The sequence below is a fragment of the Gopherus flavomarginatus genome, chromosome 2 (assembly GCF_025201925.1).
Source record: "Gopherus flavomarginatus isolate rGopFla2 chromosome 2, rGopFla2.mat.asm, whole genome shotgun sequence".
In the NCBI taxonomy this organism is placed as follows: domain Eukaryota; kingdom Metazoa; phylum Chordata; order Testudines; family Testudinidae; genus Gopherus; species Gopherus flavomarginatus.
The window spans coordinates 140,457,713-140,485,522 of record NC_066618.1 but is presented as its reverse complement, the minus strand read 5'-3'; the positions used below and the strand labels follow the sequence as shown (position 1 = coordinate 140,485,522).

General features: G+C 45.5%; 1 pseudogene; it reads right to left on the bottom strand.

Annotated features, from left to right (window-relative positions):
- Nucleotides 1-15,269: 15,269 nt before the first annotated feature.
- LOC127044652 (maestro heat-like repeat-containing protein family member 1) overlaps nt 15,270-27,810 on the bottom strand; it is a 63,652-nt pseudogene continuing 51,111 nt past the window's right edge.

Sequence of the window (27,810 nt, the reverse complement as noted above, 5' to 3'; positions counted from 1 at the left end):
ATTTGCAACTACATATAGTATTTCCACTAAATTTGATGCTTTTTCTTTTGCTAACCATGACAGTACAGTATTTCTATGTACATTTATTTAAGCAGTTATATGGCTTAATTTACATTTCTTGTATCTAATTTTTACATTTTGATTATGTTGCAAAACGGCAGTTGATACATTTATTTCCTAGACAACGATGGATTTTTTACTTATGATTTGTCTACGCACTGTTTCGATGGAAATTCAAATGCACTTAAAAATGCACAAAAACAGCATTTTCCATTTGCTTAGTAATTGAATAAAACTACCTTCAATGTGCTGGATTTACTGAAATATATTTTTCATTTAAAACTAAGTGATTTAAAGAAGTATCTGCAGTTAGTGAAATGAACTGATTGTATCTAGTCATAATGTCTGTCAGATTTTAGAACTAATAGATCTGATCCCCTCACGTCTAGTATATATTTACAGACTGGAAGAGGAAAACAAGTTTTCCGTCTTTTTCCACTCCCAGTCAGTTTCTGAAATTTGAATGAAATTGTTACTGAACTCAAAAACCTGTTTTCAATTTAAATAAAAATAATCCAATTTAATTTTTTAAAAATCTCTTTTTGAGTTTCTTGGTTTTGAAACAACCATTGATTTTTATTCACCTTGATTTTAGGAGAACTACTACATTCATGAGAATCATAAACTGCTCATATTCCATTAAAGGAGAGAAGGCAGGAAAATTCATCATATCAATAATTTCTTATGAATTATTTACTCAGTATTAAAAGAGACTAACTAGAGAGTTGGACACTTATTTGTTTATGTAAGCCCAGTTTCTAGTTCTGAACCAGTAGCAATTGCACTGGATAATGCTGCAAAACCTAAATTTTATTGTCAAATCATCTGTCATTCCTCTTCTGCTCTTCCTCTTATATAAGTTTCAGATCCACAAAATCTTCCCCTTGACAGTCACTGCCCATGTGACGCTGCAGGCAGAGTAGCCTGAGCAGTAACATTGTGACATCCGAGGTATTTCAGCCACTCATCACACACTCACTCCAATAACCCTGACCTTAAATGCTAACCCTATGGCCTGCCTTGGTCATTTCTCCGATTGAAACCTGCAGGATCATTTGCTGATTCCTTTTAACCAATGGGGTTGAATTATGCAAATCAGCCGCATAGAATTAGCATTGACTGGCTGAGTTTACTCTGATGTCACAATGTGCCTCTACCTGCAGCACCAAGTAAATGGGCACAGTGTGGAAATCAAGCTTTTCTGCTGTTGGGGGTGGTGGTTTCCATTTGTCATTAAAATCAGCAAGGTTCTTTCCACCGATGCCTAGAAATTCCCTGCAATTTTGGAATCAATTGGACGTAGTCTTCCAAAATTATTGCATTACCGACAGAAAAAGAAATGCCATTGAATTGAGCATTGGGCCTCACTGCACTCAGCCAGCAATGACTTGAGTCTCATTCCTTTTAACTCAGTAATAACCCCCAGCTCACCCAATCAGTGTGGAGACGCTCAGGGACCGGAGGCTGAGCATTCTCAACAGATGGCCAAAACACAGCACTAGTCACAACAGGAGATCATTCTGGTGGAGATCTGTGTCAGCACACTCTTCCAGCCCCACCTCAAGAGGAAGGGAGGAAAAGAGAAGGAAAAATGGACAAATTCCAAATGCCTCAGTGAGTCATAGATTTCAAGGCCAGAAGATCCACTCTGACCATTTAGTCTGTAGAATGTGGGCCATAGAACTCCCTGCCAAATAATTCCTGTTTGAATTAGAGCACATCTTTTAGAAAAACATCCCATATTGATTTAAAAAATGCTAGTTGTGGAAGATTCATTACAACTCTGGGTTAATTGCTCCAAACCCTGACTATTCAAAATGTTCACCTTATTCCAGTCTGAATTTGTCCAGCTTCAGTTCACAACCACTGGATCTCGTTATATCTTTGTCTGCTCTAGTGAAGAGCCCATTAGCAAATATTTGTTCCCTTATGCTCATCTGTTACCCTTCTCTTTGTTAAGCTATATAGATTGCACTCCTTGAATCTATCTTTTTAAGGCATGTTTTCTAATCCTTTAATCATTCTTGTGGCTCTTCTCTCAACCCTCTCAAATTTATCAGTATCTGTCTCAAACTGTGGACACCAGAACTGGACACGATATCCCAGCAGTGGTCACACCAGTGCCCAATACAGAGATATAGAACCTCTCTGCTTTTACCTGTAATCTGCTATGTATGAATCCAAAGATGGCATTTGCCCTTTTGGCCAAAGGGTCTCAGTGGGAGCTTATAGTCAGCTGATTATCTACCATGACCCCAAGTCTTTTTCAGGGTCACTAGTTCCCAGGATAGAATCCCCCTCTTGCACACATAGCCTATATATTTTTTCTTAAAGGGAAACTTTACATTCGGACATACTAAAATGTATGTTATTTGTTTGTGCTCCGGTAACAAAGCAATCCAGATGGCTCTGTATGAGTGATGTGTCCTCTTCATTATTTACCACTCCCTCAATCTTTCTGTCATTGGCAGATTTTACAGTGATGATTGTATATTTGCTTCCAAGTCACTGATCAAAATGTTAGTGTACATTCAAGAACTGATCCCTACAGGACCCTACTAGAAAGACACCCACTCGACAATGATTCCTTATTTACAATTATGTTTTGAGACCTAGTAGGTAGCCAGTAACTAAGGGGCGGAGTCCGAGGTGGGACATTTTCTGCCAACTTACCTTCTGTTTTACAAGCCTAGAGCTCGGCTGAGAACATATGGATCAAACTAAACAGGTTCCAACCCTCACTGAGAATCTTACCTTCTCCACAGGAAATGTCTGCTTTCTACAAAATCAACACAGAAAGGAGAACACTCCCAAAGCAGCTCCTCCTTAGCACTCAGGTGTGTGACCACAAATCCTCTCTTAGTCCTCTAGGAGAGACCGCGAGAAGCAGGCTTACTGCAGCAAGGCTACAGGGGTCTCCGAGGTGCCCCCTACCCTGCATCCCTGTCCTGCCTGGCTGAAGTTAAGGATGCTGTGTGAGGTCACAGCCTCCTCACCACCTTTGCCCAATAGGCTAAGTTCCTGCCAAAGGCCCTTGTGAAGTCACTATCACACCCACCTCTGCCTTGCAGGGCTGATGTCTGCCCTGGGTCAGCCTGGTGGTATGTTTGAGCTGCTCTCCAGATCAACCCACATGCTCATTATTGATTCTGGGGGGAGCTAGCAGGTTACCCAGGGTCTGTTCCTCACCCCACACTATGGATTCATAGATTGTGAGGCCATTAGATCTCCTAATTAGGCCTCTATTTCACAAATCACAATATTTCACACCCTTACCCCCATATTAAGCCCAATAGCTTGTGTTTCACTAAAACACACCTTCCAGAAAGATATCCAGGTGTGATATGAGGCCATCTCACTGCTCTGCTTGTGTCCTTAAATTTTTAGAGAAAAATGTGAGTAGTTGAGAAAAAGTTTTGTAGAAAACCTTAGTTGATTTCTAAAATATTGCAATTGCAAACTGTATTTAACTTTGTAAAGTATTTTAACTGAATGCAAAGTATCTAATGTGGTTTTCTAATATCATTCCTACATGTGGTAAAATGCATTATGTACTAACATGAAATCTAATGACCTTGCTCAGCTGATTATTATTAAAGGAACTGGCACATGAAATTGCAAGCCCGTTAGCGAAAATTTTTAATGAATCGGTAAACTCGGGGGTTGTACCGTATGACTGGAGAATTGCTAACGTAGTTCCTATCTTTAAGAAAGGGAGAAAGAGTGATCCAAGTAACTATAGGCCTGTTAGTTTGACATCTGTAGTATGTAATGTCTTGGAAAAAATTTTGAAGGCGAAAGTAGTTAAGGACATTGAGGTCAATGGTAATTGGGACAAAGTACAACATGGCTTTACTAAAGGTAGATCGTGCCAAACCAACCTGATCTCCTTCTTTGAGAAGGTGACAGACTATTTAGTCAAAGGAAATGCGGTAGACCTAATTTACCTCGATTTCAGTAAGGCATTTGACATGGCTCCACATGCGGAATTATTAGTCAAATTGGAAAAGATGGGGATCAATATGAAAATTGAAAGGTGGATAAGGAACTGGTTAAAGGGGAGACTACAACGGGTCGTACTGAAGGGTGAACTGTCAGGCTGGAAGGAGGTTACTAGTGGAGTTCTTCAAGGATCGGTTCTGGGACCAATCTTATTTAACCTTTTTATTACTGACCTTGGCACAAAAAGTGGGAATGTGCTAATAAAGTTCGTGGATGACACGAAGCTGGGGGGTATTGCTAACATGGAGAAGGACAGGGATATCATACAGGAAGATCTGGATGACCTTGTAAACTGGAGTAATAGTAATAGGATGAAATTTAGTAGTGAAAAGTGCAAGGTCATGCACTTAGGGATTAATAATAAGAACTTTAGATATAGATTGGGGAAGCACCAGTTGGAAGCAACGGAGGAGGAGAAGGACCTTGGGGTATTGGTAGATCGCAGGATGACTATGAGCCGCCAATGTGATACAGCCATTAAAAAAGCTAATGTGGTTTTAGGATGCATCAGGCGACGTATTTGCAGCAAAGATAAGGAGGTATTAGTACCATTATATAAGGCGCTGGTGAGACCCCACCTGGAATACTGTGTGCAGTTCTGGTCTCCCATGTTTAAGAAGGATGAATTCAAACTGGAACAGGTTCAGAGACGGGCTACTAGGATGATCCGAGGAATGGAAAACCTGCCTTATGAAAGGAGACTCAAAGAGCTTGGCTTGTTTAGCCTAGCCAAAAGAAGGCTGAGGGGGGATATGCTTGCTCTTTATAAATATATCAGAGGGATTAATATTAGAGAGGGAGAGGAATTATTTAAGCTTAGCACCAATGTAGATACAAGAACGAATGGATATAAACTGGACACTAGGAAGTTTAGACTTGAAATTAGACGAAGGTTTCTAACCATTAGAGGAGTGAAGTTCTGGAACAGCCTTCCAAGGGGAGTAGTGGGGGCAAAAGACATATCTGGCTTTAAGATTAAGCTTGATAAGTTTATGGAAGGGATGGTATGACAGAAGAGCCTAATTTTGGCAATCTATCTTTGATTATCGCCAGATAAGTATGCCCAGTGGTTGGTGATGAGATGTTGGATGGGATGGGATCGGAGTTACTGCAGAGAATTCTTTTCTGAGTGCTGGCTGGTGAGTCTTGCCCACATGCTCAGGGTTTAGCTGATTGCCATATTTGGGGTCGGGAAGGAATTTTCCTCCGGGGCAGATTGGCAGAGGCCCTAGAGGTTTTTCGCCTTCCCCTGCAGCATGGGCCATGGGTCACTTGCTGGTGGATTCTCTGCAGCTTGAGGTCTTCAAACCACAATTTGAAGACTTCAATAACTCAGGCATAGGTTAGGGGTTTGTTATAGAAGTGGATGGGTAGGGTTCTGTGGCCTGCTTTTTGCAGGGGGCCGGACTAGATGATCACATTGGTCCCTTCTGACCCTAGAATCTATGAATCTATGATTACCAATATAAGAAGACATTTAAGTTGAGATTATTTATTATATTAATGGAGAAGTAATTAGTTACTGGCAGAGCTCTAGCCACCCCTTCCCCCAGCTCAGAAAGATAACAAGAAGCATCATCAACAATTGTTCTAGAGAATCAACATCTTCTCCAATCACTATTTAAGCTAAAGACTAGTTAAGAATGATTGAATTAATATCTCAGAAAATGAACTGAGTAAGTTAAGAGTTAAAAGACTAAATTTGAAGATGCTCTGAGAATCTCTCCAACAAAAACAAAGGAACTATAACTGTCAGGAAAGACTTACAATCCTAACACATATAAGCATTAACAAACTACCTATCCATAAGATGAAGAGGCTCAATGAATGTACAGAGCCAATGAAAGGGCAAGAGAGGTGTTTTTTTCTAAAATTGCATGGAAATAGGGAAGAGACAAGGATAAAATCTCAAAAGTGAGCACCCTGAACAAGCTCTGCTACCCTGCTCAAACTCAACTCATCCTCTCCCTCTCTACAAGCAAGCTGACACGGACAGATGAGAGAAGACTCTGAAGAAACCAGCCCAAGGAAATCTCCCCCAAACCAGCCCCTCCCTGGAATGTTTCCCCCAGATCAGCCTGCAGAAAAACTGGAAGATCCTCCCCCTTCTCTGTGCAGTATCTGGAAAGGTTCAACACCTCTGTGCTGGGATGGTCGAGCCACAGAAGAATTTTGATGTCTCACACATAATCTCAACTGACAAGTGAGAATGTGGATTCCTCCGCGAGTTCTGTGTAAACAGGTGCTATACACTCCAAAAAATGCTCCCACCGGTCTGAAGAGCAGAGCCCAGACAGCCGTGTGCTCCCTTCTCCAGCTCCCAGAGCACACTGAGCCACAGGCTGTCTACCCCCTTTGTGACACAAGGCAACTGCTGACATCACAGAGGCAAGGTGGGCTGGGGCTGTCTGGCTAGGGCCCTTGGGGTTTGCATCCCCCCAGATTGGATTAAGGGAGGAATGCTCTTGGCTTATGTTGGGAATTTTAATTCAAGGGAGCCCCAGGGCATCCCCACAAACCCTGTCTGTATAATGTGTTATGAGAAAAGGAAATTCGACCATAAGGTACAAAACCATTCTGTGTCAGTCCACTCCAGTGTCTTGCCTCTTGCAGCAGCAAAGAGGAAGGTGAAATCCCCACAATGCACCTGGCCAGCTTTGCTGTTCTCTGACATATGGGTAAAAAATTCCTTCCTTACCTCTCAGTGACCATGGAATCCCTGAAACATGAGATTGGACTGGCCGTCTGTCTCAGCGTGAGGTGCTCCAATTGCTAGTCCAGCCACAGCTGCATCGGTGGCCTGGGCTGAGAGAATAAAAGGGCTGAGAAGATTCTTTCCTAAGGATACACACAGACACTAAATCCCGTTCCTGAAGACTGCAATAAAAGGCAGTCAGACTGCAGGACCCACGGGTATTTATTGAGTCCCAACGGCATGCTGGGGGCTGTACAACACAGGGGAGGGCACAGGCCCGACCCCAAAGAGCAGCAAATCTCTTGCTTGGTTTATTTGATTTCCCATTCTTCTGAGCAGGATCTTGTCTAAGGAGGAACTTGAAGGAAGAGAGGGAACTTTGGGGCAGGAGAAAGGGAGAATTATGTTAACCTGAGGAGCAGCATGGCAGGGAGTCGGCAAAGGAGAGCCAGGGAAGGACCCAAAGGGAATGGCTGGGAGAGTGGCGGGGGAATGAGCCTGGAGAGCTAGGTGGGGATGAAGTTTGCAAAGACTCAACAAGGAGCTGCACTCGGGTGCTGAATGGAGCTGAGCGAATCAGTGACTTTTCAGTTTGGGGACCAGTCAAAGAAATATATATATAAAAAATATTGGTTCAGTTTGTCTTGAAACAAAATTGTTTGGGTTTTTCGTTTCAGGTTGTTTGTGGGTGTTTTTCAACCCCCACCCCACCCCCCTTTTTTTAAAGTTGCCTCAATTTCAAAATGAAAAGTGACAACATTTTGCTGTGGAATGGTCCAAACAGACTGGTTTGACTTTTAAATCAAAACAAAACATTCCTTTTTGTGTGTGGCTGAAAGGATTTGACGAATTCACACCTGGTTTGGGTGGCCTTGAGAGATGCTTTTTGGAGGAATTTGCTAGTTCTAGCGTAGGACCTGCGAGGTAGCCAGAATGGGCTGGTCTGACGGGTGAGATGATTTTAAAGCAGGCTCTAAAGGGGAATGAGAGGAGATGTGGTGAGAGGGCAGAGTTAATGAGATGGGTGATGAAAGCCTGGAGCAGGTGGGCTGGAGAGGACGAGGGGGATTGTAGAGACGTGGTAAAGGAAGGACTGTTCAGGAAGGGTAGGCAGGGCAGAAAAGGTGGGGGAGCCGCACTGTGTGTAAGAGAGCGGTATGACTGCTCAGAGCTCCGGTATGAAACTGCAGAAAAATCTGAGAGTCTCTGGATTAAGTTTAGAAGTGTGAGCAACAAGGGTGATGTCATGGTGGGAGTCTGCTATAGACCACCAGACTAGGGGGATGAGGCTTTCTTCCGGCAACTAACAGAAGTTACTGGATCGCGGGCCCTGGTTCTCATGGGAGACTTCAATCACCCTGATATCTGCTGGGAGAGCAATACAGCAATGCACAGACACTCCAGGAAGTTTTTGGAAAGTGTAGGAGACAATTTTCTGGTGCAAGTGCTGGAGGAACCAACTAGGGGCAGAGCTCTTCTTGACCTGCTGCTCACAAAATGGGAAGAATTAGTAGGGGAAGCAAAAGTAGATGGGAACCTGGGAGGCAGTGACCATGAGATGGTTGAGTTCAGGATCCTGACACAAGGAAGAAAGGAGAGCAGCAGAATACAGACCCTGGACTTCAGAAAAGCAGACTTTGACTCCCTCAGGGAGCTGATGGGCAGGATCCCCTGGGAGAATAACATGAGGGGGAAAACAATCCAGGAGAGCTGGCTGTATTTTAAAGAATCCTTGTTGAGGTTGCAGAAACAAGTCATCTCAATGTGTAGAAAGAATAGTAAATAACAGTGCAATCCTTGCTGATCTTAAACACAAAAAAGAAGCTTACATGAAGTGGAAGATTGGACAAATGACCAGAGAGGAGTATAAAAATATTGCTCAGGCATGCAGAAGCGAAATCAGGAAGGCCAAATCACATTTGGAGTTGCAGCTAGCAAGAGATGTCAAAAGTAACAAGAAGGTTTTCTTCAGGAATGTTAGCAACAAGAAGAAAGTCAAGGAGAGTGAGGGCCCTTTACTGAATGAAGGAGGCAACCTAGTGACAGAGGATGTGGAGAAAGCTAATATACTCAATGCTTTTTTTGCCTCTGTCTTCACAAACAAGGTCAGCTCCCAGACTACTGCACTGGGCAGCACAGCATGGGGAGGAGGTGACCAGCCCTATGTGGAGAAAAAAGTGGTTCAGGACTATTTAGAAAAGCTGTACAAGCACAAGTCCATGGGGCCGGATGCACTGCATCTGAGAGTGCTAAAGGAGTTGGCGGATGTGACTGCAGACCGTTGGCCATTAACTTTGAAAACTCATGACGATTGGGAGAGGTCCCGGATGACTGGTAAAGGGCTAATGTAGTGCCCATCTTTAAAAAGGGGAAGAAGGAGGATCTAGGGAACTACAGGCAAGTCAGCCTCACCTCAGTCCCTGGAAAAATCATGGAGCAGGTCCTCAAGGAATCAATTCTGAAGCACTTAGAGGAGAGGAAAGTGATCAGGAACAGTCAGTATGGATTCATCAAAGGCACGTCATGCCTGACTAACCTAATTGCCTTCTATGACAATATAACTGGCTCTGTGGTTGAGGGGAAAGCAGTGGATGTGTTATTCCTTGACATTAGCAAAGCTTTTGATACAGTCTCCCACAGTATTCTTGCTGGCAAGTTAAAGAAGTATGGGGTGGATGAATGGACTGTGAGGTGGATAGAAAGCTAGCTAGATCATCGGGCTCAACGGGTAGCGATCAAGGGCTCCATGTCTAGTTGGCAGCTGGTATCAAGTGGAGTGCCCCAAGGGTCAGTCCTGGGGCCAGTTTTGTTCAATATCTTCATTCATGATCTGGAGGATGGCGTGCCATGGACTGCACCCTCAGCAAGTTTGCAGATGACACTAAACTAGGCGGAGTGGTAGATATGCTGGAGGTTCAACAAGGGCAAGTGCAGAGTCCTGCACTTGGGACAGAAGAATCCCATGCACTGCTACAGACTAGGGACTGAATGGCTAGGCAACAGTTCTGCAGAAAAGGACCTAGGGGTTACAGTGGACGAGAAGCTGCATATGAGTCAACAGTGTGCCTGTGACAAAGTTTCTCCTCTATCTTGGTGGGTCCTGCGCTTATTGGTGGATTTGCTCGCCTCACAGATTCAGTATGTGGGTTGGGAAACAGGCCAGAGACCTTCCCCTCTGGTAGAAGCCACAGTCCAGGTGAATTCCTCCTGTGTCTGATCAGGAGTTGGGAGGTTTGGGGGGAACCCGGGCTCGCCCTCTACTCCGGGTTCCAGCGCAGGGCCCTGTAGACTACAGCTGTCTAGAGTGCCTCCTGGTACAGCTGTGTGACAGCTACAACTCCCTGGGCTACTTCCCTATGGCCTCCTCCCAACACCTTCTTTATCCTTACCACAGGACCTTTCTCCTGGTGCCTGTTAATGCTTGTACTCCTCAGTCTTCCAGCAATATGTCTGCTCACTCTCAGCTCCTCATGCCTCTTGCTCCCAGCTCCTTGCATGCATGCCACAAACTGAAGTGAGGTCCTTTTTAAACTCAGGTGCCCTGATTAGCTAGCCTGTCCTAACTGATTCTAGCAGTTTCTTAATTGGCTCCAGGTGTCTTAATTATCCTGCCTGTATTAATTGGTTCTAGCAGGTTCCTGATTACTCTAGTGCTCTGGTCACTCAGGGAACAGAAAACTACTCATCCAATGACCAGTATATTTGCCCTCTACTAGACTCCTGTACCCCACTGGTCTGGGTCTGTCACAGCGCCCTTGTTGCCAAGAAGGCTAACGACATTTGTAGAAGTAGGGGTATTGCCAGCAGATCAAGGGACGTGATCGTTCCCCTCTATTCGACATTGGTGAGGCCTCATCTGGAACACTGTGTCCAGTTTGGGCCCCACACTACAAGAGATGTGGAAGGGTTGGAGTGAGTCTAGTGGAGGGCAAAAAAAATGATTAGGGGGCTGGAGCATATGACTTATGAGGAGAGGCTGAGGGAACTGGGATTGTTTAGTCTGCAGAAGAGAAGAATGAGGGGGGATTTGATAGCTGCTTTCAACTACCTGAAAGGGGGTTACAAAAAGGATGGATCTAGACTGTTCTCAGTGGTAGCAGATGACAGAACAAGGAGTAATGGTCTCAAGTTGCAGTGGGGGAGGTTTTGGTTGGATATTAGGAAAAACTTTTTCACTAGGAGGGTAGTGAAGCACTGGAATGGGTTACCTAGGGAGGTGGTGATATCTCCTTCCTTAGAGGTTTTTAAGGTCAGGCTTGAGAAAGCCCTGGCTGGGATGATTTAGTTGGGGATTGGTCCTGCTTTGAGCAGGGGGTTGGACTAGATGACCTCCTGAGGTCCCTTCCAACCCTGATATTCTATGATTCTATGACTGGCGAGATTGGGCAGCAGCCTGGATTTGGGGTGGGGGGAAGGGGAGAAGGAGGGGCGGAGTTGTAGCTGACTCCAAGGTTGAGACCGTGGAGTTGATGGAGAGGAGGGTGGCTGTGGGGCCGGCACTAAGAGGGGTGGGTGTGGGTCAGCTGGGCAATGCAGCTCTCCCAAGGGCTAGTATGAGCTAGGGGGAAAGATGCAGCGATAGCCTGGAAGGTTTTTGTATTTGGTTTAATGGAATATATTGGCCTAGAGATTAAAAGGTGTTAACATGACTCCTGCCACTGTACAGCACTAAACAGTGAAAGAAGGCTTGGGATTTTGGAACACACAGACATTGGTCTGCTCAGTCCCACAGCAAACACCTCGTTAAAAATCTCTGTAATCTTTTATTAAAGACACAGAACAAGAAGGAAACAGTTCTCACCTTTAAAATGTAGCATCTTGAGGGAGGCTTTTGTTTTAACAATATTCTTTTGCTATCGAGAGTTTTTAGAAGGGAAAAGCCCTGTCTGAAGGTCTCTTTGATGGTATTAAAGATGGAAATAACTGTCCTTTGCTTTTCTCTTTGTTATTTTGTAATTTTTGTTTGCTTTTTTTTGTTTCTTTGTGTTTGGGAAAGAGAAGGAATTAGTTGAGATGGGCTGGAGCTGTTGTTGCAGACGGATACTGTTTCCGAAAAGACAGAACAAGCCAAAAACACACAAAAAGGTAAAGACTGAAAAAGCAGCTTCAGTTTCAGTGTTGACTTCCACTTGCAGCCTCACTGCTGTTGAACTAACGGCACAGCACACAGTCTGATCAGCCACTCTGAGACCTGGCAAACTTGTACCAGCATTGGGCTGCTTAGAACATTGCTTTTTGCTGCCTCTGTAGTCACAGGATCACAGCAGTGTTGCAAAATACCCAGTATTGGCCAGCTCAGGCAGACTCTTACTAAACAGAAGGCAAAAGGAGAGGGAGAGGAAAAAGGAGAAATAGGAAGGAAGGAATATGACACAGAAAGGTGGGGGCGGTGGTGACAGCAGGAACCAAAGTCTTATATCCCAGGTGGTGTTTGGGATTTGGCCGGAGCCAGTGGAGGTGGTAGTGTCATCTGGGTCCCTCTCTCTCAGGTTTGGTCTGGACAGGACATTTCTCGGCATCAGGATCAGGATCATGAAGGCCCAACACCGTTATGGTGGATCCTGAGGTCCCCAGGAGATGGTGGATGTGGCAGCCATGTGCCGAAGCTCACTTCTTCCTGTCCACCCATCTCCCAGCTAGTCAGAGCACTTCATTCTCCCCTGTCATGGTATAATTCCCCACTCTGAACATTAGTGTCCAAAAGATGGGGTACCAGCATGAATTCCTCTAAGCTTAATTACCAGCTTAGAACCTGTAGCGCTGCCACCAACCAGGAATTCCAGTGCCTGGTACACTCTGGTCCCCCCAAGACCTTGCCCGGGGAACCCCAAGACCCAGACCCTCTGGATCTTACCACAAGGAAAGTAAACCCTCTCCCCCACCGTTGCCTCTCTCAGACTTCCCCTCCCTGGGTTACCCTGGAAGATCACTGTGATTCAAACTCCTTGAATCTTAAACAGAGAGGAAAATGCACCTTCCCCCCTCCTTCTCTCTCCCCCTCCCAGACTCTCCCTGAGAGAGACAGTAATCCTAACACAGAGAGAAATTAGCCTCTCTCTCCCCCTTCCCTCCTTTCTCCCCACCAGTTCCCTGGTGAATCCAGACCCTAGCCCCTGAGGTCTTACCAGAATAAAAAACAATCAGGTTCTTAAACAAGAAAAGCTTTTAATTAAAGAAAGAAAAAACAGTAAAAAGTATCTTTATAAATTTAAGATGGAATATGTTACAGGGTCTTTCAGCTATAGACACTGGGAATACCCTCTCAGCCTAAGTATACAAGTACAAACTAAAATCCTTTCAGCAAAATACAAATTTGAACTCCTTCCAGCCAAATACACATTTGAACTCCTCCCAGCCAAATACACATTTGCAAATAAAGAAAACAAACATAACCTAACTCGCCTTATCTACCTAGTACTCACTATTCTGAACTTATAAGAGCCTGTATCGGAGAGATTGGAGAGAAACCTGGTTGCACGTCTGGTCCCTCTGAGCCCCCAGAGTGAACAACCACCAAAAACTAACAGCACACACACAAACTTCCCTCCCTCAAGATTTGAAAGTATCCTGTCCCCTGATTGGTCCTCTGGTCAGGTGACAGCCAGGGTCACTAATTTTGTTAACCCTTTGCAGGCAAAAGAGATATAAAGTACTTCTGTTCTATTAATTCTTACTTATCTGTTTATGACACCCCATAAGGTCTTTTCTCGAACGTACCCCAAAGGGACCCATGGGTGGAATAGTCCTTCCCCTTATAATTTTGACCACCAATTAGACCTCATTTCTGACACACCAGTTTTGGTCCCTTGATTTCCAGCCCCACAGTTCTCTTGTTGACCAGGCATGACCTTAACACTGTCCTTGAGTTACTAGTTGGCCTTTCTGTTTGGGCTCAGTCAGTCTGTCTCCCTTTCATCAGCATTCCCTGTTATGAGTTATTGGAACATTTGATCAACTTTTTATCCACTTACCCAAAGTTAAGCTTACAGTCGGGGTAGGCGTACGAGGCCCAAATTATTACAACAGGCTCCACTAGCCCTGCTGGATCATAACGTGGTGACTTGTCTTGCTCTCTCCTCCCCTTGAGCCATTTCTTTATCCCTTCTTCTTGCTATGATTTTCATGCCCCCTTCATCTTCTCCCTCTCAGTCTTTTCTAGTCTCTTCCTCTGCACCTCCTCCAACCCCTTTCCCTGGGGCCTGTAGGATCTTCCCTTGAATTTCCCCAGCTCTCCTTCCTTCCAGGCCTCCCTCTTATCTCTCTCTCTCCCCCCGCCACGCCTCTTTCTTTCTTTCTGTCCCTTTTTGGCTGTTCCTCCCCAAACCCACTGGCTCCCCATTCCCCGAGGGTGCCTTTCCCTAGTGCCTGTCTCTGCTCCCTGCCTCCTCTCCCTGCTTTTTCCTACCCATATAGGTACACCCCATGTACTTTCTCTCTCTGCATCCACACACTCACACAGAGTGACTGAGGAAGAGTCAAATTTAGAATGAATCAAAGCTCTTGACTCTCTTAAGGAAAAGCTGCCAAACTGCAGGATGGTCCCTGGCTCCGGCTTTCTGATCATCTCAATGTTCCTTTGTAACAAGAATATTTTGTCCCATCAACCCCAGGAAGTGTTGTCAGGGGCATCTGCTTTTCCAATGTGCCATGGAGGAGCAGTTTAGAGGCTATGAGAGATGTAAAGGCAGATGTAAAGTTCAATGGATGCATATTTTCACTGGGCATTCCAGGGACTCAGTCAAAGGGGTAGGAAGCAATATGGTTGCTACTATGTCTCTTTGATCCGTGTGTGAGGAAAGTTCATCTCTCTCTATAATCTCTCCAAAAAGCATTACCAAGTGTTCGTCATTCAAAGTGCTTTAGCAAGATGGGTGAGGAGTATTATCTCCATTTTACAGATGGGGAAACTGAGGCACAGAGAGAGGGAGGTGAACGTTCTCAAAAGCAGCTACTGACTTTTGGGTGACTTCATTTCTTGTGTCCAACTGGGGACACCTGGGGGCTGATTTTCAGTGGGGCTGTGGACCTAGTGCTCCCATTGCCTTAACTGAATTTGGGGCTAGAGCTGGTCTGGAGGTAAAAGGCCTCTGCATGGAGAGCCCTGGCCTTCTGTGGAGCTCTGGGGATGTGCAGAGCTTGAGGGTGGGCCTTGTGGCTTTGTTCCCTTTTCATCCTCTACCAGGATGATGTGAAGGTATCTCAGCTAGGGTCTCCTCATGGAGATTTCCTCCCCCAGAGCCTTCTACCATGCGTTTGACCATGGAGGTAGGATGACTTAGACACAGAATCCCAAGAAACTGCATCCTGAAAACAATTCAGGTCAGATCAAAACCCTCATTGGACAAAGGATCACGGTGCAGTATGAGTGAACGGAGAGAATAGGCAACGGTGGTGTGGAACTAACTGTACTCTGCTACTTTCTGGAAGCCAAATTCTGCAACATGGGAAATTCACAGGGCCAAAATTCTTCTCTTACAGGGATGTATCTTTAAATGGCTGCCTTTGTGTGATTTCTAGCCCCATACTAGGCCATGCTTCTTAAACTCTTAGGGAACAATGTGAATGGCTATTGAGCACATTTGCAGAAGTGGAGACAGAGAGTGTACATTTTAATACAGGGTTCAGTTCAAGCTTCTCTGGCTGCTCACACTTCTGGGAATGATTTCAGCAACTGTTCTGATCATCATGAAGGACTTCTGTGCATGCGCAGAGCCTCAGTGAAGTCAATTAGACTATTCACATGAGCAAACTCATGTAGAAGTGACACAATCCCACAAATGGGTCCACATCGGTGGATACCTTCATGCATGTGGCAGACCCTCCTTGGCTTGTGGAATCCTGGCCAGTGTTTGCAGGGACAGGGCCTGATTTAAAACAAGATGCAACAAGTGAGTGTGACAAACACTAGGAGGAAAGGGCATGTGAAATGAGTGTGATAGTAACAAGTTCAGCCTGATCCATGGGCTTGTTGTGTGTGGTTGGTTTGTGGGTGGTTTGTGGGTGTTTTTTATAACATACAATACGTTGTATGGTTCTGTGTGTGTGTGTGTGTGTGTGTGTGTGTGTGTGTGTGTGTGTGTGTGTGTGTGTGTGTGTGTGTGTGTGTTTTATAACATACATTACACTGCATGGTTCTGTTTGGGAGTATGTGTGTTTCACATTTCTCTGTGTGTGTTTTCTCATATCTCTGCCTGTCTGTAGTCTGTCTTAGGTACTCCTGTGGCCCCATTACTGTAGGAGCTGAGCACCTCCCAATCTTTAAGGTCTTTTTCCTCACACCACCACTGGGAGGTAGAGCAGGGCTGTAACCCGAACTGCAGAGATAGGGAACTGAGACACTGAGAAGGTAAGACTTCAGTGGGATTTAGGTGCCTAAATCCATGAGGATCTGGGCCCAAGTGACTGGCCCACCATGGTACTGGGAGCCTGCAGAACAGCAAGGCCTGGTTCCCATGGCAATCCCAGGGCTGACCCCATGGCTGTTCACAGCCAGCAGGGCCGGCCCACAACATTTTGGCACCTGAGGCGGGGAGCTCAAATTACACCAAAATTTTGAAAGGTCTCAATTCTGTCTTCTTCCTATTCTACTCCTCTCATGGTACTGCTCTGCTTCCTACCCCAATAAAGGAGAACTAACAACTTAAAATGCCTTGTTCAAAAATTGTAAGTAACACTTAACTTTCAAACGCCTGAACAGCAAAGGTAACTTTTCTTGTCTGCATATTAAGCACTGACATTTTTATCTGTTTGAATGATCAAAGTGGTGCTTTCCATAACTTCTTGGTTGCAAAGATTTGAACTGCTTCCTGCTGAAGGTCCACAGTCTGGGCCAGCTCATGCTCTGTTGAGATGGTTGCAAGGTTGACCAGCCTATCCTGTGTCATTGTGGAGCGCAGATGTATTTTTATTAACTTCAGCTTGGAGAAGCTGTGTTTCTCCACTGGCAACTGTTACAGGAAGTGTTAGAAGTATGCACAGAACAACAAAAGCATTTGGAAAGAGAGTGGTCATCTTATTTGTGCACATATATTCCAGAACAGCCTTTGGACTTGATCCTGCTGAAACGTATCTTGAAAGGGCTTTCAGTTCATCACTTAAATCACTCACATCAATATTGCGCATGTCATCATATGTCATCACTGTCTCCAGTACCCTGCTTTGCTGGTGTAGGTCTTCTTCAGATATAGTGAAGAGTTTTGGAATATCATACAACATCCTAAATGTACTGCTGTGTTCCTTGAGCTGCATGAAACGTTCTTCAACTGACTGTATTGCACAATCTAGCACCTAGTTAATGAATTCAACTTTGAATTGTTATTTGGGGTCGCTTATGGGATTATCCCGTGCCTTGTAATCAAAACCTCTTCTTTCTTCTTCTTCAGTGACTCTTGCTTTTTTGAATGGGTGGGAAAATAGCTTCAGTGTGAAGTTCCTCTGCCAACTTTGGTGCACTCTTCAAAACATTTTGAAATCCCTCATCTGACCAGGAAGACTGTAGGTATGACTTTGCTTTGTCCAGTTGTTCCATTGCTCCAGCTATACCAAGGTCAACACCTCGGAGTCTCTTGCTTACAACATTTATTTCAAACAATATGTCATGCCACAACACTAAACCACACAGAAATTTGAAGTTATGTATATTTCTGTGATTTCATTTCCCTCTGCCACTGTTCTCCCATGAACAGTTCCTCTCATAGCATTATCCTCCATAATGGCAAATATGGCATCATCTATCATCCCAGTTTGGTGTTTGATAGGATTGATCACCTCCACTCAACTTTCCCATTGTGTGGCACTCAGTGGTTTCAGTGTCGGAGAGGATGTTGCTTTGAAATTTGCCATTGATGACTTGAAGCAGAGAAAAATGCATAGATACTTTGAATTACATTAAAAAATTCAGCAGGCTCACTAGAAGCTGATGCTGCATCACTGACCACCTAGTTCAATGAAAGAGAACTGCACGGGACAAAAAAAGCTCGAGGGTTTAACTCTCGGATCCGTGTCTCGACTCCTCTGTTCTTTCCTCTCATGTTGGCACCATTATCATAGCCCTGACCTCTCATGTTAGCTATTGCAATTCCCATATCTTCCAGCTTTTTAAGACGCACATTTTTCATACCAGCTCCTGTAGTATCATCAATGTCAATACATTCTAGAAAATGCTCTCTGACAGTCACCATTGCAGGGACATTTTCACTAGGTTCTGTTGTTTTTATAAACAGCACCATTAAAGTTATTTGTTCCGTATGGCTGATGTCATGTGTGAAGTCCAGAACAACAGAGTAATATCGCTGACTTCAGATCTGCCACACTCTTCTGTTTGACCTTTGTTGCCAGTAACTGTATGATCTCATTTTGAATTGTTTTTCCAAGATAGTGATGTGTGTACATTTCCTGGGTGGTAACTCTTTTTAGATGCTCCTGGAGTACAGCATCAAACTCAGCCATCCACAATTTTAAGGAAGTTTCCATTGTTTGGCACATACAGGTGATCTGAAGTGCCACGTGGTGCTAGGTTTTGAGTACTAAGCATCCTCACAATGGCAATGAGCCTTTTCAGAACATTTTGCCAGTAAAGAGACTCTGATGCAATCTTCTCTTGATGCTGATCATCTATGGTGGCCTTTAACCTTAGTCTCATCTCAAGCTCTTTCCACCTATGGAATGCTCTCTGGTGATTTGCTGCCTTCTCATAGCATGCCAGATTTCTAGCCAGATTTTTCCAGTCTTTTGTTCCTGTAGAACCCACATGTGTCTGGAACATTAGACTGGAAGAGTTTGCAACAAAACCAGTATGCAGCATTCTGGGTTTTTGAGTACATAAGCCATGGCCTCTCCACTTTGTCACCATTGGGGATTTCACGCCAGTAATGTGTTGGATGGAAACTTCTATTTTCATTGTCTTTGGGGAACAGGAAGTTTTTCACTTGCTGTGGCCCATGCGTACAAGGAAGTCCCTCAGGCTACTGCTCAAGTAGGTCCACAATCCTGGATCATCTTGACTTAAGGATCAAAACTCAGCAGCAGCTGTTTCTTGCGCTCCACGACACACTTCTCTGATCTACATTTTTCTTCAGGAATGTGCATAGTTACATCCATTTGAGATGGAGATATGGATGCTGCAGTAGCTGCCAGGTCACCTGCACTCTGACTAACTGGAAGATCGGGCATCCCCTCATCATTCACATCCTCACTGGGGCCGGAAGGCTCACCGTGAACATTCGTGTCTCTGTATCTCAGGAGAGCTCCTTCCTGCTTGGATAGAAAAGCTTCCTTTGCTTGCTTTCTATTTCTGAATGCTGCCCCGGAGGGGCGTTTTCTTCTTTCACTCGTGACAGCTGTTCTGTGCCAGCTATAGTAGCTCTTAACACTCAGTTGAAGGGGACAAATAAGCAGGCTGGTAGCAGAGCCTGAGTGAGGGAAGATATCAGCATCTTAAGGGCCTAACTGGCTCCTACTACTTCAGCTGACTGCCTGTTCTCCTCAAGTGGGTTCAGGGAAGCAGCAGGAAACAGGAAGCTCCCTGAGAAGCTGGTGTTAATCAGTCCAGGCTCTTGGAGGTGCCAGAGAGGTACACAAGAGGCTCCTTCTCCTCTCTCTCCCTGCAGCTCCTGCTGTTTTCTGTTATTCCCTCTCACCAATTCTCCTGCCTGCCTGTTACATCTCTTGTGCCCTCCTTCCTCCAGCACAGCACTCCACCATGTCTGTGCATCTAGAGCAGAGAGAATACATGTGCACCAGCAGCAGACACAGTTTTCTATACTCTGGTCCTAGTTGTGCCCCCCACCCCCGGGATCGGACGGTCTGGATTCGGAAAGCGACGTGGCTTCTCCCCAGTGAAACCCGCTGCTCGGGCTGTGGGTTTGCCTGAGAGTTGCAGTGACTCCAGCCATGCCCTGGGGCAGGGGGCGATCGGGTGGGGTGTGCTCACCTGCTACAGCCTGGGTATGGGTGCTCTGAAAGCATGAAGCAGGCTGAGGTGTTAATTTCAGTTTACACGTTTGCCAAATTATTATGTATACAAGTTAAAATAAGTTCTGTAAATTAAAAGGCCATTTTGTTTTGGTAAAAGGACAAGGCAACCTCCATTTTGGGTCAGGTTCTTGTTCCTCAGAAAAGGCGGGAAAATGGAAAGAGCAGGAATCTGACCTTGCCCAGCAACAGCTCCCTATAAAGACCAATGAGGGGAGGGGCCAGGGGCAGTGGCTCTTGAGCTTTTAAGCTGTCAGAGGTTCAGGTGTCTCGCTCTCTCTCGTAGTGCGGTACAATCCTGCCACTGGCTATTGGCCTGCAATAGTTACTTACTAATTAAGTTGGAGTTGTTTGTTTGTTGTTTTGGGAAAGCAAACTTGCATACACGGACCTGGTCCAATTAGTCAGATCAATCATGCACTCAGGACGACGCAAAGCGGGTTAGGGTGGGAGTTAAGATAGGGATAAGTACCTGTCTAGTTCATCTGTCGTCCACAGTCGGTGTTTGTTGCTGGCTTCTGTCATCTGGATCCTGCAGCCCCTTTATCACTGATGTCTGTAAAGGCAGAAGAAGATCTTGTATTATAAGTGCATGTGTTTGCCTGTGTGTTATTCTGAATCTCCAGAATCATTAATCCATTCCCCTTTCCCTTCCTTCCTCTCCCCTTAGCAACTAAAGTGTTGTTGGTTGTTTTACATTTGTGTGTGTGTTATTCATTTGGGGTCAGCTCTGATAGATGGACTTAAAAGGGGGACTCAGCGGGAGGTAAATTGTAAGGCTCCCCGAGATCTTCTGATCAGATAGCCTAGAGAAATAAAAATCCTTACAGATTGGGGGAGGTGAAGGGACACTCACAAGATCCCTTATTGTGAGTTTAAAATTAAAGGCTTTAAAAATCAAAGGTGCTCTGCTGCTCTTTCTTTCCCCTTTGCTGTTTCACTCTGCAGTTAGGCTGCTCAGTTTCAGTTTTGCTGCTTCTTTCTCTTGGACTCTGACAAACCTTTTGGGTTTCTCACATTGTAGGACGGAGGTTCTCCTTTTCACCCTGTGGAGCAGCTCCAAACAGAGATCCTCTCACAGACCCATCTGTCTTACCAGCACTGCAATCTTCCTGTTATTTAGCTCTCAAATATTTAAACAAAAAGACTATTTTCATAGACCCTACCATGACTGCATCTGTTCCTGGCAGCTGTCACGTAAATCCTTGCTCCTGCAACTGGCTCTGCTCAGGAGGACCCCAGCTGCGAGGCTGAGCCTCACTGAAGTTACTGGGGCTTCGGCATAGATGAAAAGCCAATCCACTTAAAATAAATTGCAGGATTGGGGCCTGAATTTATGCATGCACAGGAAGCTAGATGTGAGATAAACAGTATTGCCACATGTGTGTGTCCCCCTCCAATCCTGCCATGGGGCACAAAGGAGTCAGATAGGCTGCGTTCGGTGGGAGAAAGTGCGAACCAACCAGCCTCAGAGCGATACAGTAACTCCTCCAGCCAGCTCTTTCCCCTTCTCTGCCCAGCTGGATTGGGGGCAGGGAGCACCTTGAAGGACAGAAATACAAGCGGTGGCTGGTGCCCTGCATGCTGTTAAATAACCAAGCCTGCCTGCCTCCCCTAGGATACATGATGGACAATTGAAGCCATAGAAGAGCAGGAGGCTTGGGAACACCCGCCCTGCTGTAAGTCACAGCTGAGGGGTATTGCTGTGCTGGGAGGAGGGGCAGGGAGAAATCGGGGAAGGGTTCCAGGGGCAGGGGACAGAAGCCACATCGCATGGTGGCTGGGAGCCAGAACCCAGTTGGAGTGACCTGCAGAGTGTAGGAGTACGGAGAAAACCCTCAGGGCTGGTTCTGGGGTATCCTCTCCCCAGCTATAGTTTGAAACTCCCTGCCCCGTGGGCTGTTCCCATCCTGGCCCAGGCAGAGGAACCACAGCTGGTCAGCAGGATCTGGGAGTCAGAAGTGAGCCGTTCCTGGTCGGCAGGGGGCAGTGGCAAGCAGAGAAGGGTGGACTGCACAAGAGGGGGGAAAACAACTTCTGATGGGAGACCTGGCTGCTGGAGGAGACTTTTCCCCCTACTACCTCATCAGCTGCGGTGTTGCCAGCAGGGACTCTGAGCAGTCCCTACTGAGGGCAAGGCTGGGGGTGTTGCTCCGAGGCTCATTTGGAACTAACTCTGCAGAACCCAGCCTGGGGTATGCCAGGAAGTCGTGTTGCAGACCCAGCACTAACCATCTCTCCCAAGGATTTCTGCCAGCCCCCTGCAAGTGACAGCTCCAAGAGCCCCTGCATGCACGGAGCGGTTGACCACCCCTCAATCCCCACTCCCCAGCCCCAGCTATGCTTATGTAACCCTTCTGCCCCTCTGAGTTGGCAGCAACAAGGGCCGGGTTCAGTATCCAGGGGTTCCGTTTCAATAACACAATGCATAACCGGCTCGAGCCCCACCCAGTGATCCGGGACACTTACATACCACACCCCCCTGGGCACCTCTAGGAGGCAATACTTCCCCTCTCGCAAGCACGGAGTCTGAGTGTAGCAAAACCCTTTTAATAAAGGAAGGAAACAATGCAGCATCCCATTGGAGAAACACCACAAACAGGATTATAACACAAACCATAAGCAAAACCCCACCTCCAAATACGTTTGGCAATGTCCTTTCCCCTTTAGAGTCTTAAGCCCAATCACCCCGAAGTCCAACAACCCGAAAGTCTTTGGTCAGTGCCACCCCAGAATTCAAAAGTTTATCTGCAGAGTTTTACCCCCCAAGCCTGAGTGGAAATGGGGGGGGGGGGAAGTCCACACAAGGTGTTAAGGGGGACCTTACATGGGCCAGGGACAACTGCTCCGCCTCTCTGTGGAGTTCTGCTGCAGCCTTCACCACAACCAGCTCCCACTATACCAGCTGTGCCATTCCTTCAGCCGTCTCTGCAAACCACTTCACTCTGCTCACTGTTCTATGGGCTGCTCCAACATGCTGCAAACTGCTCTGCTTTGCCAGCCACTTAACAATAGGTCTTCAGGCTCCCCCACTAGTTAACACAGCACTCAGTGAGCTCAGCTCAGCTCTTTCAGCTCTTAGTAGGGAAGCCCTGGTGCTGGTGCACCATTGGCCCAACATGAACTGAACTCAGCTCAGCTCAGCTCAGCAGTCTCTAGATAGACTCCTAATGGAATCAAAATTAGCTCTACTCTTTTACAGTGGAGAGAGGAGACTGTAGACTGTGGAGACTGGTGTTCCAGGCCCTCAAAAGGTGCCCATACCATCAAGCATGCACACACACCAATCCCCAACTTCTCTCAATTCACTGGGTATTGGAACGCATGTCCCTTGTTTAGCAAGTGTCACTTAAGTTATATTGAGACATCTCTGTCATAAAGCAGTCTCATAGTTCCTCATTCACATAATCAGGTGGCAACACTTTATTTATCCTGCCCCAATAACAAAGAAATTGGAGATCCCAGAGCTGTCAAAATAACCATCCCAGGCTGCATTGGGCTATGCTGGGTGTGCCCATGCAAATATCTGAGAATTCACACTTTCTGAAATTCTTTCCACATTTCCCATAATTCACCACCAGATGTCAGGGTAGAGCTCATCCTGACTGCTTACACTTATGGGGATAGGAAATTCTAGCTCTGAGCCTTCCTGCCTTCAACAGCTGATCCAAAGGGCTGCACAAGAGCTGAGGAAACTGAGCCAGGTGCTGAGGAAACACATCCCAGGGCTGGAGCGTGTAGTTCAACCCCTCACCCGCATCACGGGCATTAGTTCTGTCAGAGGCTGACCCTGCCAGCTGCTCACTAGGCAGACCCAGCCAGGTGCTGAGCAGGCTATCCTAGACCTGGGTCATACATGCCTGTAGAGGCTGCAGTCAGCCCAAGAAGGGTGGGCAGGGGTTGGTGGAGTCGCAGGCTGAACTGCAGCCCGCAAGCAGACCCAGTGTCACTTCTCACAGCTCAAATCCACGGAGCAAGAGAGAAATAAGGCTGCTGCAGCCAGAATTTCCTTCACTCTGGCTGCAGTCCTGGGCTCTCCCAACTTGTGACCCTGGCTGTCAGAAAACTCCCCAGCTCCCTTTAACAAGCATCTTCCCTCCCCCCACCCCGCCACAGTCACTGCTGAGGACAAACTGCGGGGGGGGGGGGGCAGTTCTTGCTGAGGGATGAGGCATTTGAGACTCTTTACATTGGCTTTGTAGTGAAGCGAGCTCCTAACCAGCAAGGCCACTAATACTACCCAGAGCCAAGAGGTTATTTGAGCTAAACAAATTCTTTAAAAGAGGCAGGGTGAGGAGTAAACAGAAGCCTAAATTACAGCAGGTAGCATGTAAGCAGGAAAGTAGAAGTGCTAAGATGGCTTGTGAAGAGCAAATAACTGAAGGGATATAGACAAACACTAAAAAACACTTTAAGGAGATCAGAAGTCTATGAAAGAACGGAGGGAATCAAGAGAGCAATTAAAGATGACAAGGAGATTGCTGAGAAGCTGATATTTTTGTGTGTGCAACTTCTGCCTTTATCACAGAAGCTGTTGGAGAGAGATCTGTCCCAGATCGGTTCTCTTCTAGTAATAGAGGTACCATCAGGGCTTGAGATAGCAGCCAAGGTGGTCCCAGACTAAATTGATAATTTACAAAGTAACCCCCATGCCCACTTCTTCGAGCTGGACGTCATCCTGCTCCTAATAGTATAAAGGCCCTACCATCAATCAAACCCCAACCCCAACCCTTGACCCCTTAAACTCTTCCTCCATAGGACTGCCCCGAGAGATCTGATCAATCGGGGAAGTTCCAGGGCGTGGAGACCCATCCAGAAGTGGGTCATGTGACCCCTCTCTGTTGGCCACATTGCCCATGACGGAAGATAGTATGTTCAGTTCCGCCATGACATTCATAAACACATCCCATCCTTTAGGTACATGTCTGCTAGGAACAGCATGTCTGGGTGATGGCCCTCACTAAGTCAAGCATGTTAGAACCATTAAACACAGAGCCTTTGTACATAAAAGCCCTTTTATCATTCCTTGAAGAGACATTTTTATCCTGGCCCAGCTTATTTAGCAATACTAATGCATTTTTCTTATAACGCTTATTCACGTTATTCATCACCTCCAGGTCTTTGGTGTTTCTGAGGGTTTGGCAGTCACACTCTGTTCCTGTTCCGGTAGAAACAGACTTATTTTCCCTTTATCCGTATCGCTCTGCTTCACGTACTTTCGGTACCTTTGAAGCACGGTGCTGTAAAGTTTAGCCTTTTAGTATTCGGCTAGATCAGTTATTTGAAGAACAGACTTCATTTCAGCATCCAGTAAGTGAGTTGCTGTTATTCTGATATTTTCCTGTGCCAGAGGGGGAGCCCTTAATTGCTCCAGTTGGCAGCTGGGAACCAGGTACACTTTTTCTGCATACTCCATTATTGATTAGTCAAAAATCCCATTATCAGAGGGATAGCAAAACTTAACAGCGGTCCGATAAACCCCCCAGACTGCTTCACCAGATGTTTCTTTCTTTTAAGTGAAACCCTTTCATTACACAAAGTTTTTATAAGTCTGCGTCTCTTTTTCAGCACAAGCACTTGATTTTGTGTCCAAGGTACATTTTCTTTTAAGGTATTAACTGCTATTTCTGAGATGGCCGCTACTAAATCGTCAGAGGCCGAACACAGTATAGCCCTCCTTTGCTGGGGGGACGATTTGCTAAGTAATTTTAAAAGGACCAAGTTTCTCTTCACGCAGTTAGACATGTTTTCGGTCAGCAACCCTGGCTGTTAAAAAAGGGGCCTGACAATAATTCATCTCTATTTATACCCAGCTTTTGTTCTTTTCAAAGTATAAACCACCAGCCACTCTGGAGGGAAAAGACCAGTTCTTAGTCTATAAGCTTCTGGTGTGGAAGCATTTAAGTCCACCATCAGGTAGCCATAAGGTCTTTTGGTAGCATCCTCAAAAGCGTCTAGAAAGATTTGAGTTTTGCCAGGGTACATTTGCCGAGCGAGCTTAGCGATTTATAATTTATCCTTGGGTGTTTTTTTAACAGAACCATGTACTTTGTGTTTAGGTTAATCATGCGACTCTTTTTCCCCTGATAAAATATGTTTTGAACTATATACATAATGCTCAGGTTTCTGTGATGCACGTACTTGGTAAAGGCTTTCTCGATTTCATCGCTTTCACAAGCAGAGTTCATCAGATCATCTATGATAATCATATTTACTTTATTAGTAGGAAACAAATGGTCATTGTCAAAAGATCAGGCAGCCCCTCAAAATTGATAAAGGGATATTTACAGAGCAGTTCTTTATACAGAGGTTGCCAACAACTATACCATCACACAATATTCTCAGGCAGAAAATACAATGTCTGTTTGGCATTATCCAACACATTTTTTATTAAGTAACTTTTGCCGCAGTTGCTAGGCCCTGCGAGAATTGTAGAAAAGAAATGTTTCCACCTCGTATCTATTTTTAAAAGCTGTAGGGCAGGGTTTTAAACCTTTCTCCTAGAACCCTCTTGTTGTAAACAACTTTCTGTATTTTCTTAAGGTTTTTGTCTCTATTTGCCGCTGATTTGTGTTTCTTACAATAGAGAGTTATCTTTTTTGAGGTGTTTTCTTGCAGGCTCGTGCAATTGTCCAGGATTAGATCTTTCAAACTGTCAAAGTTAATCTTTTCACACTTTGTTATATTTAGGGTAATACCTTTGACTTTCATACAGGCCTTTCCACCAGACAGCTTATATCTGTATGTTTTCAGGCCTGCCGACACAAACTCGGTGATGTGTTGATCTGGCTGGATCTCACTCGTGAGGTCCCCTAAATAATCCCCCAGAGGGGGATTCCAGTCACCCTTTTCACAAATACCACCGAGTCAGTGTCGTGGTACAGGCAACCTGTCTAGGAGGTTGTATAGTTTTAAGCGGTGGTAAAACAGGCTAAGACGACGTTGGTATTGCCAGAGACAGAGTACTGGTCTTTTGCATGTTTCCAAGACACACACGTTGTTTCATCGTCGATAAATTCACAGGATGAAACCTCATAATTGGGGGAAAACAGGTACTGAAAGAATTTGTCAGGGTTTCTCATGATGCTGGTGTTGGGTAGGTTTGTTCTTTGGCCAAATTTACCCCACAGAGAATTTAAAAACAGTTTAGCGATTTGGTGTTTAGCGAGGATCGACCTAATTGCATGTTGGCGTAAACACATGCCTTCTTTCTGGTAGAAATCATTAATGTACTTATTTTGTTTTTCTTCATTTTGTTTTTCTTCATTTTCCACCAGCTGGAATCCCTTTGAAGCCTCTTGCTTCTGGCGGAGGTGTAATTTTATGTATGCTGAAAAGAGTTCATCAAATTTTTCATTAAAATGCCAGATTTCATAGATTTTAGCCACCGCGTACCCCTTCGCTATGGCTGCGTTCAATTCTACTGTGCACCAAGTCCCCAGGATGGCCCTCTCCTCATCAGTATGGGTGCATGTCTCTCGCTGCTCGGTTTCCGCACAGGTTTGGCATAGCAGGAACATAAGCTTGCCGCCCACTCTGACAGCTAACAATGGGGAAAAGAGGCCTCATGGGGGGTATACTTTCACTTTTGCAATTCCAAAATAATTTTCAAGGGGTCCAAATTTGTCATAAACTATATCGGGGTGTTCAATAGGGTATTCTTTGGTTTTGTTTACGAAAGGGTACAGGCTGGCTAAATCATAATAATGGATTTCTTCCCCAGGGTTAGGTTTGTAATATAGGCAGGTAGCGTTTGTTCTCCCCCCTAAAAGAGCATCCCTAGGCATGAGAGGCTTGGGCAACTGGGCTTGGTTTAAGAAACCTGTAAGCTCCCTGTCTGTTTCTTTCATCATATCCCACTCGTGCTCCCAGAGAGTACTCGCTACAAAACCAAGTCATTTCAGACAGTCAGGCTTGAGCTGTGTCTTGTAATAAAGAAACCCAAAAGATGTCCCCGTCACAGAATTTTGTGCTTTTTCACAACAACAGGTGACACCATTGAATAAACACCCGTTAAACTCAAAGGCCATGCATACCCCGTCAACACTGGCATAAGCGTCTAAAAAGTAGGGGCCTACCTG